The sequence below is a fragment of the Electrona antarctica genome (genome assembly GCF_951216825.1).
Source record: "Electrona antarctica genome assembly, chromosome: 11".
NCBI lineage: Eukaryota > Metazoa > Chordata > Actinopteri > Myctophiformes > Myctophidae > Electrona > Electrona antarctica.
This window is the reverse complement of record NC_136792.1, coordinates 1225311-1236488: the sequence shown is the minus strand read 5'-3', so window position 1 is coordinate 1236488 and position 11178 is coordinate 1225311. Positions and strand designations below refer to the sequence as shown.

The 11178-nt window shown below is 46.0% G+C and overlaps 1 protein-coding gene across 1 annotated transcript in view; it reads right to left on the bottom strand.

Annotated features, from left to right (window-relative positions):
• LOC306932970 (uncharacterized protein) overlaps positions 1–11178 on the bottom strand; it is a 293356-nt gene that overhangs the window by 98938 nt on the left and 183240 nt on the right. The window lies entirely within an intron of this gene.

Sequence of the window (11178 nt, the reverse complement as noted above, 5' to 3'; positions counted from 1 at the left end):
ATGTTTTCAAATGGGGGTCCCTGCAGGCATATGTTTTCAAATGGGGGTCCCTGCAGGCATATGTTTTCAAATGGGGGTCCGCGGGGCTAATAAGTGTCAATTTGGGGGTCCTTGACATGAAAACATTTGGGAACCACTGCTCTATAGCTTTGGCCATGTCTCGCGAGAGAGTGGCATCAGGACTCTATAGCAGGATGAGAGAGTGGCATCAGGACTCTATAGCAGGATGAGAGAGTGGCATCAGGACTCTATAGCAGGATGAGAGAGTGACATCAGGACTCTATAGCAGGATGAGAGAGTGGCATCAGGACTCTATAGCAGGATGAGAGAGTGACATCAGGACTCTATAGCAGGATGAGAGAGTGGCATCAGGACTCTATAGCAGGATGAGAGAGTGACATCAGGACTCTATAGCAGGATGAGAGAGTGACATCAGGACTCTATAGCAGGATGAGAGAGTGACATCAGGACTCTATAGCAGGATGAGAGAGTGGCATCAGGACTCTATAGCAGGATGAGAGAGTGGCATCAGGACTCTATAGCAGGTTGAGAGAGTGGCATCAGGACTCTATAGCAGGTTGAGAGAGTGGCATCAGGACTCTATAGCAGGATGAGAGAGTGGCATCAGGACTCTATAGCAGGATGAGAGAGTGACATCAGGACTCTATAGCAGGATGAGAGAGTGGCATCAGGACTCTATAGCAGGTTGAGAGAGTGGCATCAGGACTCTATAGCAGGATGAGAGAGTGGCATCAGGACTCTATAGCAGGATGAGAGAGTGACATCAGGACTCTATAGCAGGATGAGAGAGTGACATCAGGACTCTATAGCAGGATGAGAGAGTGACATCAGGACTCTATAGCAGGATGAGAGAGTGACATCAGGACTCTATAGCAGGATGAGAGAGTGGCATCAGGACTCTATAGCAGGTTGAGAGAGTGGCATCAGGACTCTATAGCAGGTTGAGAGAGTGGCATCAGGACTCTATAGCAGGATGAGAGAGTGACATCAGGACTCTATAGCAGGATGAGAGAGTGACATCAGGACTCTATAGCAGGATGAGAGAGTGGCATCAGGACTCTATAGCAGGATGAGAGAGTGACATCAGGACTCTATAGCAGGATGAGAGAGTGGCATCAGGACTCTATAGCAGGATGAGAGAGTGACATCAGGACTCTATAGCAGGATGAGAGAGTGGCATCAGGACTCTATAGCAGGATGAGAGAGTGGCATCAGGACTCTATAGCAGGATGAGAGAGTGACATCAGGACTCTATAGCAGGATGAGAGAGTGGCATCAGGACTCTATAGCAGGATGAGAGAGTGGCATCAGGACTCTATAGCAGGATGAGAGAGTGACATCAGGACTCTATAGCAGGATGAGAGAGTGACATCAGGACTATAGCAGGATGAGAGAGTGACATCAGGACTCTATAGCAGGATGAGAGTGACATCAGGACGATAGCAGGATGAGAGAGTGACATCAGGACTCTATAGCAGGATGAGAGAGTGGCATCAGGACTCTATAGCAGGATGAGAGAGTGGCATCAGGGACTCTATAGCAGGATGAGAGAGTGACATCAGGACTCTATAGCAGGATGAGAGAGTGACATCAGGACTCTATAGCAGGATGAGAGAGTGACATCAGGACTCTATAGCAGGATGAGAGAGTGACATCAGGACTCTATAGCAGGATGAGAGAGTGACATCAGGACTCTATAGCAGGATGAGAGAGTGACATCAGGACTCTATAGCAGGATGAGAGAGTGGCATCAGGACTCTATAGCAGGATGAGAGAGTGACATCAGGACTCTATAGCAGGATGAGAGAGTGGCATCAGGACTCTATAGCAGGATGAGAGAGTGGCATCAGGACTCTATAGCAGGATGAGAGAGTGACATCAGGACTCTATAGCAGGATGAGAGAGTGACATCAGGACTCTATAGCAGGATGAGAGAGTGACATCAGGACTATAGCAGGATGAGAGAGTGACATCAGGACTCTATAGCAGGATGAGAGTGACATCAGGACGATAGCAGGATGAGAGAGTGACATCAGGACTCTATAGCAGGATGAGAGAGTGACATCAGGACTCTATAGCAGGATGAGAGAGTGACATCAGGACTCTATAGCAGGATGAGAGAGTGACATCAGGACTCTATAGCAGGATGAGAGAGTGACATCAGGACTCTATAGCAGGATGAGAGAGTGACATCAGGACTCTATAGCAGGATGAGAGAGTGACATCAGGACTCTATAGCAGGATGAGAGAGTGACATCAGGACTCTATAGCAGGATGAGAGAGTGACATCAGAGACTATAGCAGGATGAGAGAGTGACATCAGGGACTATATAGCAGGATGAGAGAGTGGCATCAGGACTCTATAGCAGGATGAGAGAGTGACATCAGGGACTATATAGCAGGATGAGAGAGTGGCATCAGGACTCTATAGCAGGATGAGAGAGTGACATCAGGACTCTATAGCAGGATGAGAGAGTGACATCAGGACTCTATAGCAGGATGAGAGAGTGACATCAGAGACTATAGCAGGATGAGAGAGTGACATCAGGACTATAGCAGGATGAGAGTGACATCAGGACTCTATAGCAGGATGAGAGAGTGACATCAGGACTCTATAGCAGGATGAGAGAGTGACATCAGGACTCTATAGCAGGATGAGAGAGTGACATCAAGACTCTATAGCAGGATGAGAGCGTGACATCAGGACTATAGCAGGATGAGAGAGTGACATCAGGGACTATAGCAGGATGAGAGAGTGACATCAGGACTCTATAGCAGGATGAGAGAGTGACATCAGGACTCTATAGCAGGATGAGAGAGTGACATCAGGACTCTATAGCAGGATGAGAGAGTGACATCAGGACTCTATAGCAGGATGAGAGAGTGACATCAGGACTCTATAGCAGGATGAGAGAGTGACATCAGGACTCTATAGCAGGATGAGAGAGTGGCATCAGGACTCTATAGCAGGATGAGAGAGTGGCATCAGGACTCTATAGCAGGTTGAGAGAGTGGCATCAGGACTCTATAGCAGGTTGAGAGAGTGACATCAGGACTCTATAGCAGGATGAGAGAGTGACATCAGGACTCTATAGCAGGATGAGAGAGTGACATCAGGACTCTATAGCAGGATGAGAGAGTGGCATCAGGACTCTATAGCAGGATGAGAGAGTGACATCAGGACTCTATAGCAGGTTGAGAGAGTGGCATCAGGACTCTATAGCAGGATGAGAGAGTGGCATCAGGACTCTATAGCAGGTTGAGAGAGTGGCATCAGGACTCTATAGCAGGATGAGAGAGTGACATCAGGACTCTATAGCAGGTTGAGAGAGTGGCATCAGGACTCTATAGCAGGATGAGAGAGTGACATCAGGACTATAGCAGGTTGAGAGAGTGGCATCAGGACTCTATAGCAGGATGAGAGAGTGACATCAGGACTCTATAGCAGGATGAGAGAGTGGCATCAGGACTCTATAGCAGGATGAGAGAGTGGCATCAGGACTCTATAGCAGGATGAGAGAGTGGCATCAGGACTCTATAGCAGGATGAGAGAGTGACATCAGGACTCTATAGCAGGATGAGAGAGTGACATCAGGACTCTATAGCAGGATGAGAGAGTGACATCAGGACTCTATAGCAGGATGAGAGAGTGGCATCAGGACTCTATAGCAGGATGAGAGAGTGGCATCAGGACTCTATAGCAGGATGAGAGAGTGACATCAGGACTCTATAGCAGGATGAGAGAGTGGCATCAGGACTCTATAGCAGGATGAGAGAGTGGCATCAGGACTCTATAGCAGGATGAGAGAGTGGCATCAGGACTCTATAGCAGGATGAGAGAGTGACATCAGGACTCTATAGCAGGATGAGAGAGTGACATCAGGACTCTATAGCAGGATGAGAGAGTGACATCAGGACTCTATAGCAGGATGAGAGAGTGACATCAGGACTCTATAGCAGGATGAGAGAGTGACATCAGGACTCTATAGCAGGATGACAGAGTGACATCAGGACTCTATAGCAGGATGACAGAGTGACATCAGGACTCTATAACAGGATGAGAGTGACATCAGGGACTATAGCAGGATGAGAGAGTGACATCAGGACTCTATAGCAGGATGAGAGAGTGACATCAGGGACTATAGCAGGATGAGAGAGTGACATCAGGACTCTATAGCAGGATGAGAGAGTGACATCAGGGACTATAGCAGGATGAGAGAGTGACATCAGGACTCTATAGCAGGATGAGAGAGTGACATCAGGACTATAGCAGGATGAGAGAGTGACATCAGGACTATAGCAGGATGAGAGAGTGACATCAGGGACTCTATAGCAGGATGAGAGAGTGACATCAGGACTCTATAGCAGGATGAGAGAGTGACATCAGGACTCTATAGCAGGATGACAGAGTGACATCAGGACTCTATAGCAGGATGAGAGAGTGACATCAGGACTATAGCAGGATGAGAGAGTGACATCAGGACTCTATAGCAGGATGAGAGAGTGACATCAGGACTCTATAGCAGGATGAGAGAGTGACATCAGGGACTATAGCAGGATGAGAGAGTGACATCAGGACTCTATAGCAGGATGAGAGAGTGACATCAGGGACTATAGCAGGATGAGAGAGTGACATCAGGACTCTATAGCAGGATGAGAGAGTGACATCAGGACTATAGCAGGATGAGAGAGTGACATCAGGACTATAGAAGGATGAGAGAGTGACATCAGGGACTCTAGCAGGATGAGAGAGTGACATCAGGACTCTATAGCAGGATGAGAGAGTGACATCAGGACTCTATAGCAGGATGAGAGAGTGACATCAGGACTCTATAGCAGGATGAGAGAGTGACATCAGGACTCTATAGCAGGATGAGAGAGTGACATCAGGACTCTATAGCAGGATGAGAGAGTGACATCAGGGACTATAGCAGGATGAGAGAGTGACATCAGGGACTCTATAGCAGGATGAGAGAGTGACATCAGGACTCTATAGCAGGATGAGAGAGTGACATCAGGGACTATAGCAGGATGAGAGAGTGACATCAGGGACTATAGCAGGATGAGAGAGTGACATCAGGGACTCTATAGCAGGATGAGAGAGTGACATCAGGACTCTATAGCAGGATGAGAGAGTGACATCAGGGACTATAGCAGGATGAGAGAGTGACATCAGGGACTATAGCAGGATGAGAGAGTGACATCAGGGACTATAGCAGGATGAGAGAGTGACATCAGGGACTCTATAGCAGGATGAGAGAGTGACATCAGGACTCTATAGCAGGATGAGAGAGTGACATCAGGGACTCTATAGCAGGATGAGAGAGTGACATCAGGACTCTATAGCAGGATGAGAGAGTGACATCAGGGACTATAGCAGGATGAGAGAGTGACATCAGAGACTATAGCAGGATGAGAGAGTGACATCAGGACTCTATAGCAGGATGAGAGAGTGACATCAGGACTCTATAGCAGGATGAGAGAGTGACATCAGGACTCTAGCAGGATGAGAGAGTGACATCAGGGACTATAGCAGGATGATAGAGTGACATCAGGACTATAGCAGGATGAGAGAGTGACATCAGGGACTATAGCAGGATGAGAGAGTGACATCAGAGACTATAGCAGGATGAGAGAGTGACATCAGGACTCTATAGCAGGATGAGAGAGTGACATCAGGACTCTATAGCAGGATGAGAGAGTGACATCAGGACTCTAGCAGGATGAGAGAGTGACATCAGGGACTATAGCAGGATGATAGAGTGACATCAGGACTATAGCAGGATGAGAGAGTGACATCAGGACTATAGAAGGATGAGAGAGTGACATCAGGGACTCTAGCAGGATGAGAGAGTGACATCAGGACTCTATAGCAGGATGAGAGAGTGACATCAGGACTCTATAGCAGGATGAGAGAGTGACATCAGGACTATAGCAGGATGAGAGAGTGACATCAGGACTATAGCAGGATGAGAGAGTGACATCAGGGACTCTATAGCAGGATGACAGAGTGACATCAGGGACTATAGCAGGATGAGAGAGTGGCATCAGGACTCTATAGCAGGATGAGAGAGTGGCATCAGGACTCTATAGCAGGATGAGAGAGTGGCATCAGGACTCTATAGCAGGATGAGAGAGTGACATCAGGACTCTATAGCAGGATGAGAGAGTGACATCAGGACTCTATAGCAGGATGAGAGAGTGACATCAGGACTCTATAGCAGGATGAGAGAGTGGCATCAGGACTCTATAGCAGGATGAGAGAGTGACATCAGGGACTCTATAGCAGGATGAGAGAGTGGCATCAGGACTCTATAGCAGGATGAGAGAGTGGCATCAGGACTCTATAGCAGGATGAGAGAGTGACATCAGGACTCTATAGCAGGATGAGAGAGTGACATCAGGACTCTATAGCAGGATGAGAGAGTGACATCAGGACTCTATAGCAGGATGAGAGAGTATAGCAGGATGAGAGAGTGACATCAGGGACTCTATAGCAGGATGAGAGAGTGGCATCAGGACTCTATAGCAGGATGAGAGAGTGGCATCAGGACTCTATAGCAGGATGAGAGAGTGACATCAGGACTCTATAGCAGGATGAGAGAGTATAGCAGGATGAGAGAGTGACATCAGGACTCTATAGCAGGATGAGAGAGTGACATCAGGACTCTATAGCAGGATGAGAGAGTGACATCAAGACTATAGCAGGATGAGAGAGTGACATCAGGGACTATAGCAGGATGAGAGAGTGACATCAGGGACTATAGCAGGATGAGAGAGTGACATCAGGGACTATAGCAGGATGAGAGAGTGACATCAGGACTCTATAGCAGGATGAGAGAGTGACATCAGGACTCTATAGCAGGATGAGAGAGTGGCATCAGGACTCTATAGCAGGATGAGAGAGTGGCATCAGGACTCTTATAGCAGGATGAGAGAGTGACATCAGGGACTCTATAGCAGGATGAGAGAGTGGCATCAGGACTCTATAGCAGGATGAGAGAGTGACATCAGGACTCTATAGCAGGATGAGAGAGTGACATCAGGACTATAGCAGGATGAGAGAGTGGCATCAGGACTCTATAGCAGGATGAGAGAGTGACATCAGGACTATATAGCAGGATGAGAGAGTGACATCAGGACTCTATAGCAGGATGAGAGAGTGACATCAGGACTCTATAGCAGGTTGAGAGAGTGGCATCAGGACTCTATAGCAGGATGAGAGAGTGGCATCAGGACTCTATAGCAGGATGAGAGAGTGACATCAGGACTCTATAGCAGGATGAGAGAGTGGCATCAGGGACTATAGCAGGATGAGAGTGTGACATCAGGACTCTATAGCAGGATGAGAGAGTGGCATCAGGACTCTATAGCAGGTTGAGAGAGTGACATCAGGGACTATAGCAGGATGAGAGAGTGACATCAGGGACTATAGCAGGATGAGAGAGTGACATCAGGGACTATAGCAGGATGAGAGAGTGACATCAGGGACTATAGCAGGATGAGAGTGTGACATCAGGACTCTATAGCAGGATGAGAGAGTGACATCAGGACTCTATAGCAGGATGAGAGAGTGACATCAGGGACTATAGCAGGATGAGAGAGTGACATCAGGACTCTATAGCAGGATGAGAGAGTGACATCAGGGACTCTATAGCAGGATGAGAGAGTGACATCAGGGACTATAGCAGGATGAGAGAGTGACATCAGGACTCTATAGCAGGATGAGAGAGTGACATCAGGGACTCTATAGCAGGATGAGAGAGTGACATCAGGACTATAGCAGGATGAGAGAGTGACATCAGGACTCTATAGCAGGATGAGAGAGTGACATCAAGACTATAGCAGGATGAGAGAGTGACATCAGGGACTCTATAGCAGGATGAGAGAGTGACACCAGGGACTCTATAGCAGGATGAGAGAGTGACATCAAGACTATAGCAGGATGAGAGAGTGACATCAAGACTCTATAGCAGGATGAGAGAGTGACATCAGGGACTCTATAGCAGGATGAGAGAGTGACATCAGGGACTCTATAGCAGGATGAGAGAGTGACATCAGGACTATAGCAGGATGAGAGAGTGACATCAGGGACTCACAGTACGTTTTGTCGCTTGAATTTCATTGGCTATTGACCAGTTTAGGCTGTATTTTAATTTTAATTTGTCTAACTGGCTTTTCTATAGGCGACACAGATGTTGCTTTGCTGTGAACCAGTGGTCCTTGAGGGGGTTCCAGGTGGTCCCCAGATGCATAGATATGATGAAGAGTTGGTAACCATCTGGACCGCTTAAAAATGTTATGCTCTCAAGAGTTATACATTTTGGTTAAACATTTGCATCATTTTGACATATTCTTTAGTGTTTGGGTCTGAGAGACTAAATGTCATCAAATGGTGGTCCGTGGCTCAAATGGGTCTGAGAGACTAAATGTCATCAAATGGTGGTTCCGTGGCTCAAATGGGTCTGAGAGGTTAAATCTCATCAAATGGTGGTCCGTTGCTCAAATGGGTCTGAGAGACTAAATGTCATCAAATGGTGGTCCGTGGCTCAAATGGGTCTGAGAGACTAAATGTCATCAAATGGTGGTCCGTGGCTCAAATGCTGAATAAATAAATAATTGACCTTGATATGAAAAGGTTGAAAACCACTGCGTTAAACGATCAGACTTTTAGTTCTGGTCGCCCGTCTCGCCACTCTGTGTCGCGCTGTGAGCCACTCTGTGCCGCGCTGTGAGCCACTCTGTGCCGCGCTGTGAGCCACTCTGTGCCGCGCTGTGAGCTTGCACAGGTCTCTGCTATTTTTTTAATAGCCAAAGTATAAAATAATTTCCCAAAAAACTAAAGCGTGGCGGACAGTTGGTCATCGCAGGCCGCAAATGTCCCGCCGGACGCCATTTGGGGAACCTTGATTTAGAGGTAGAGGTCATGGTTTTGTCGTTAATTTGACGTAACTCCAAAGGTGGCAGATAGTTAGCAATCAACAATAGTTGCTTGTAGATCTGCTATTTTCAAAGGATTTTTATATGTTTGGAGAAAAGAAAAAAAGAAACCCTGCATAATATGAGTACTTTTACTTTTGGTACCTCAGAGTATATTTTGATGTCAATAGCCTACTTTTGTACTTTTTACTCAAATAAATGTTGAAAACCGAACTTGTACTCGTGACAAATTATTTATACTGTGGATCGGCTGTTTTGGGTTATTAGTTGACTTAAGTTTAAAGAGTATTTGAAGACGTCAAACTGGGATTGATTGGCGCGCCCGCTGGCCAAGTGGTCCAGGCGCAGGCCACATATCGTTGCTGTCGGGAGGAAACCTCATAACTCCATTTTTGAGGTTTTTGATTTTTTGGCATAAATCAGTACTATATTGAACACCCTTTACGCTGTGTGTTGTTTCATAAATCAGTGCTATTGAACACCCTTTACGCCTGTGTGTTGTTTCGAAAGTATTGAACCAATGGAAAGTAGTAAAAAGTGCTTTGGACAAAACCTCTTAACTCCATTGGACCCTCACAATGTCTGCTAAAGCAACTAACTCCACCACCTCTCCCCCTCTCATGGAAGTCATTGACAATATATAAAGTCACAACACCAACTTTGATGAGGCAGTATTGCTTTGTTTTAAAAATATATGGTTTTCTTCATTTCCTGAAAAATGTATATTTTGGAGGAAGAGATATACTGTAGGCTTTGACCTGACAGTGGGTCGCGTGTTCGAGTCCCGTTCATGACGACCTTTGCTGCATGTCTCTCCCCTTCTCTCTCACTTCACTTGATACTATCAATAAAAGGCAGAAAAGCCTAAAACAAATCTTAAAACTAGATAAAGTTCCCCTCGGGGCACAGGTCTCCACCAGGCCAGGTCAGGTTGTGGCCTCCTGGTGGCGCTATAATAGGCCAATGTGAAAAGGGTGCCATTTCTTCTTACGCCTTGGATGGCAATTGGATGATTTGAGGCATTTTGTTCCAAAAATGTTTTTTGCACAAAACCACCTGTTGGTGGCGCTATAACAGGCCAATGTGAAAAGTCAACACTCTCTCTCCCCATGCCTTCGGCCTGGTGGAGACAATAAATAAATAAACTAGAAGAAGTGCCCCTTGGGGCACAAGTCTCCACCAGGATTGATATTTGGATACAATCTGAAGGACTAATATAAAAAAGTATTGCACATAAATGGGCCTCCTGGTGGCGCTCGAAAAGGCAGAATTGAAAAATGCAGCGCAGATTATTTTTCCTTGGGGTGTAGGGAGTGTGCATACAACGTTTTATGCAGATCGGTGCAGTTATGTTTTTGTATTGATAACTGTTCTAGCTCCACCATGAAGCTGATTTGAAAACTGTCAAGTGGCATTTCTTCCTCAGCTCAGCCTAGTGGGAATATGCGTGCAGTTTCACCACAATCGGACACTGCGTTGATGAGTTGGGCATTTTGTACAAAACGGGTACAAAAAACGGGCTACTCCTGAAAACTTTGGAAATCAGAATGGAATATGAGAAATCAAACAAACCCGTCTTGATCTCCATGACTATGGAGATCATGTGTACCAATTTGCGTGGAATTTGGATAAAATCTGAAGGAGTAATAAAAGAACATGTGTTTTACATATGTCGGCCACCTGGTGGCGCTATAAAGAGCAGATCCCAGGCCTCTAGGCAGTATGCATACAAGGTTTTACACAGATCGGTGTCTGAGGCTGTCTCACAGGAGAGGCTAGAGAGGACAACAGGGAACTGAATGCTTTGAGGAAAGAGCATCATTATAATATACATGCATACTGTATGTTCACTACATTTTACTGGATTTTGATACTTGACATTCTCTTTACAATATGATAATTTTGTTGCACACTAAGTGCACTGAATGATGTTTGTATGTAGATCCTTTTGCCATGAATTAAAACAAGACATTTTTTTCCCCCTTTTTTACATGATTCAAGAATGAGTCTCCTCAGTTCAAAATAGCAAGATTTATTGGCCATAATAACGTAGGGCAATATCAATATCAACTGTCCATTTACAGGAACTCAACAGACATGCATATGACCTGTATGTTTTACTTAAGTAAAACTATCAATAATGCAATATAGACATACTCAACCTTGGTCACATTTTTCCAGTGGCAACAAAAACAAGTCAATGTAGTGCAAGAACAT